Source organism: Oryctolagus cuniculus, chromosome 14, assembly GCF_964237555.1.
Source record: "Oryctolagus cuniculus chromosome 14, mOryCun1.1, whole genome shotgun sequence".
Taxonomy (NCBI): Eukaryota; Metazoa; Chordata; class Mammalia; order Lagomorpha; family Leporidae; genus Oryctolagus; species Oryctolagus cuniculus.
Window position 1 is genome coordinate 21,246,540 of NC_091445.1, and position 4,901 is coordinate 21,251,440.

Sequence of the window (4,901 nt, forward strand, 5' to 3'; positions counted from 1 at the left end):
TGTTTGCTCTGTGATTATAGCGACACCTGCTGGAAGATCTCCGAAACGGCTGCGGAACAAAGGGCAGTGGGGAGTGTGTGTTTTCCCTTTGTAAGTGTAAGCAGTTGCAGATAAGCCAGTATCTGGGAGACTGGCTCACTGGTATTGTCCCAGAGGTCTGTCTGCTAAGAGTTTGGGTCCCTCCCATACAACCTGCACTCTCAGCCTCTCTCCTGCCGGGGAGCGGGTGGGGGCCTTTCTGGTTCTGAAAACTTTCGTGAATCCTCACTTGTCAGGTGTTCTAAAAGGGGAGTCACCAGATCCCAGGTTGGTCTTTGTTCCAGAAGCATGCCAAAGGGGAGAGAGTTTGGAGAAAGAATGAAGACCCAGGAAGGCACTGTTGCTCTCACTAGATGGAATTCTAAGCGGAGCAAGCTGTGACTGGTGGAAAACACAAGCGGAGCTGTCCTGACAGTGTAACCGTTGCAGTTTGTGTGTGTAGCAGTGCAGAGCCGCACAGGATAGGGGGACAGCGGTCTGCTTACTGCGCATGTATTGAATGACAAAATCTGTGTAACACAGTCTGTGCTTGAAGTCACAAGTAATTCTTAGCCATGCTCAGTGCTTTTCAGAGACCAAGCTTCATTCTCCTAACCAGCAAATTTGTCCTTTGTTGTTAAAACTGTCGCGGCAGCAGCATTCTGTAGTCGCATCAGCTGGATTAGCAGAGTCTTCCATGGCTGTTCTTCTAGAGCTCAGATGCCTGGCTGCACTTGTTCCTCTGACCCCACAAACAAATGGCAGTTTGCACATGAACCAGGGAGCATCCCCACAGAGAATGTCATCACGACATTCAAGAGGAAGCAGTTCACGGTTCTGCCTTTTTCTTCTACTTCCATCCCTTTTCTGTGTGTCTTCCAGTTGCCCGAGTCACATTCCTGCCATCACCATGACTTAAATGGTACTTGCCTTGGAACCTACTGCTTTCCTTCCCACAAGTAGTGTACCGCTAGTAAACAAGGCTTTTGACGTTGCCAACTAAATAGAGTGGTGCGTTGCTGTCCTTTCTATCCAAAATGGGATGGCATGGCTCCCTGCAGCGAGGGGTCCTGCTCTGAGTGGTGATGTCTTCCAGCCTCCTGTCTTGTGAGCAGTGTGCAGAGTGACAAGGAAAGCGGAGACTCCAGGAGCCTATGCTGACAGCCTATGAGGACCAGAAGCTACGCCCTCGGGCTCATCAGCATCATGGTCATAGCAACTGCGCCAATTCCGTCCTGTCGACTAGAATGCGTGAAAGGAGATCCCTCCAGCCCCAGCAGGAAGGAAGCAGCAGGGAAATGTTTTCTGATGGAGCATTCTTCCTGGGTGACAGTTCTAGGACCTGGTTTTCATTTCAATAATGAAAACTCCAACCCTAGAAGAAAAAGGAACAAACATTTTGATACCAGATTGAATATATGAGACCAAACCACAGGTGAATTAGGCAGGAATTGGACCTGCCGTAAATGACGTTTTTTAACATAGAATTGTTTTGATCAATAATGTAACACTGCCAAGGGAAATGGTGCTATTTGACAACCCAGAGGACTTCCAAAGCCTGCTAAGAGGAAGCAGTGAGGTAGGATTCAGTGAAGGGGGAGAGTGAGGAAGACGATGAATACTTTCTGGAGAGACCTTTTGAGCTCTGAACGGTAGTGCCGTTAATGCACTGTCCTCAGTGCAGCGAGGCTGTGGCTAGCGCTATTGATTGGCTCCCTCTAAGTGGGCCTGCGTCCCTCCGTAAGTGGGCGTCTTCCTCCTAGGAAAGGAGACAGTTGTGAAACAGTTGGGACAGCACAGAATGGAAGATCCTCATGCTGTCAACATGAAATTTGGGTGACATTTGGAGCTTTGGACACAGCCAGTTAAGCTGCTGCTTGGGATACCCACATCCCCTGAGTGCCTGGGTTTGAGTCCTACCTTCACTTCCGATGCAGCTTCCTGCTTGTGTGCTCCCTAAGGGGCAGTGGATGATGTACACATGTCACCTACGAGGGAGACCCAGGTGGAGCTCCTGGCCTGTGGCTGCAGCCTGGCCCAGCTCCAGCTGTCGCAGACATTTAGGGAGTAAACCAGCAGGTGGAGGATCTCCTATCTCTCCATCTGTTTCTATCTCTCATAAAGCAAAATGATGAGGATGGATTGCATTCCAAATACATCCAGCCATAGGGCCATTGTTGAGGGTTTGGTTGTCTGTAGATGTTTGTGTTATATGTTCTACCTTAGAGGAAGTAGCACACAGTAGCAGTCAACATTATGGATGGTGAAATAGCACAGAATTGAGTTTGAATCCACCTCTTTTACTCATGAATGCTATGAGAGCATCATACTTCAAATATCCATTATGATGATTAAATGAATGTCTGCATGTAATGTTCTCAGCATAGCACCTACTGCATGGCTAGTGCTTAACATACATTGCTCAAAATTCTACCTTTGGAGAATCGTATGTTCACCTTTGGGAACTGACAAACCCTTGAGCTATTCATGGAGACAAATTTGCATTTATACCCCCTGTGAGCACTCAAGAATTTAGGGCTGGGTCAAAGCAGAGAGTGTAACAAATCTATGAGGGGGAGGAACTGTGTCTTGGCTCGGAGGACTGTGCGTTGGACCAAGGCAAACATCGTGCATGTCAGGTGCCTCTTCTCCTCCTCAATGCAACCACCCAGAAATCTCAGCATAAGGAAATAACCCTGACTTATGAGCAACCACCTGCCCTGGACAGAACTCAGAGGCTACAGGTGTCCTAGCAACAAAAAGAATTCTTTGGAAAAGCTGCTAAGAATAAAATTATTGCTATAGGTTGGTAACCATGTACAAAAGATCTTCAAAAATTCATGGAAAGGGTATGTTATACAAACGCTACATGGATTTCAAAGTATGTTTTTGAACCAAATAAACATACCATTTAATTTCATTTTTCATGGACTTTTTGAAGAATCTCCATATTATACATCCCTCGGGCCTTGAAGAGCATGATGATTGGCTGAGACTGTGGCTTCATCAGCATAGTCCTTGTGAATTGTCTCCAGCACGAAGAGAGAAAGGACAGGTTGCATGGAAGGGAAGAGAGGTACTTTATGAGTCCCAGTGCAGTAACAGAGCTCACTGTGGAGGGCTTCCCAGCAAGCTGGAAGCAGAGCATAGGGGTGCTGTGAGAATCTCCTCTGCTCCGACTCCTCTCTCATTCTGCAGGCTGATTTCTCTACCTCACAGGTAGTCCTGGGGGACACCCCAGCAGAACCATGGGTCTGTCTTCTCCAGAAAGTTCACATTCTCAGGGGGGGAAGCTCTTTGGCTCAGATTATGCCAGGTAAAGACAGCATAAAGAAAAGGGCACCAGGTGTCTCCTTCATTGCACCACAGGCATGGCAGGGCTCAAGGAGATAGGTGCGGCCCAGCAGGAGAAAACAAAGCAATAGGAGTAACTGCGTCTGAGCTCCCCAGGGGACCCATGGACGAAGCAGTCCAGCCAAGGTGGGGAAGGGGGTTACATACACAGGCTCACTTAGTGGAAGTGGTGCAGGCCAGAGGCCCCATCCAGTGGGTAAGATAAACCCTCAAGCCCATGTAAGATGTCCCCTTAGCATTCTTGGGTATCTGAGTGGAATCTTTAGGAGGCATTTGGGATGAGAGTGTGAAAATTGGGCTCTTATTGTTAATTGCCAGTGCCTGTTGAGGTTTGAGGCTGTTTACTATCTGTAAAGCACCTGCCAAATGGCACATTGTATGGTACATACTGAAGCTACCTATTCCAGGTATCTGTGGTAAAATTTTGGAAGTTTGGTTTTCCAGCTCCGATTCCTCCCCTGCCATACAGATCCAGACTTGGGTTCCAACTCTACCTGTTTATCACCAACGCATGGATATCTCAAACATGCCAAACTTAGCAGATCTACAGCCAAAAAACATTTGATTCTCCCCATCCAAATGCACACACAATCCACTCATCACACGGATTCTCCCATTCAGGGCACTAATCAATATTTATTGCTTGGCTCCAGTGGCTGCCTGGAGTCAGCTGTCCCTGCTACTGATGACCCTGTCTGTCCACGCTTCTGTGGGCTCTGACCCCCATCACAGTGGGGCCCTCGTCACCAGCAGGAGACTTCCTGGGGCGGGGAGGCAGGAATGGAGCCTCCAAAACACAAGCAAAGTCACTTCACTCCCTGCTCAAAGCTTCCCACTGAATTTCAGGACATTCTGGGGCCTTCTACGAAAGTACCAGTGTGTACTCTGTTGAAAACTCTCAGTGTTGTAAAAGATAAAAGATGAGGATCTGCTCCATACTAGGGGAAGATAAAGAGGCCAGTTAGAGCAGATGACCCTGGATTAGGTCCCGGTGAGAAAAGGAAATGGCCCTGAAGACGATGAATGAAACTTGAACATAGACTACATATTAGATAGTAGTGCTAGACAATATTAATCAGTGCTATACAATATTAAGCATTTTATGAATTACAAAGGAGAACAGGAGGGTGCTTTAAGAAGTTCATGGGAGGGGCCGGTGCTGTGGTACAGTGGGTTAAGGCCCCAGTCTGCAGTGTTGGCATCCAGTTTGGGCACTGGTTAGAGTCCTGGCTGCTCCACTTCCGATCCAGCTCTCTGCTATGGCCTGGGAAAGCAGTGGAAGATGGCCCAAGTCCTTGGGCCCCTGCACCCACGTGGGAGACCAGGAAGAAGCCCCTGTTTCCTGGCTTTGGATCAGCTCAGCTCTGGCTGTTGCAGCCATCTGGGGAGTGAACCAGCGGATGAAAGACCTCTCTCTCAGGCCAGCGCCGCGGCTCACTAGGCTAATCCGCCACCTTGTGGCGCTGGCACACCGGGTTCTAGTCCCGGTCGGGGCGCCGGATTCTGTCCCGGTTGCCCCTCTTCCAGGC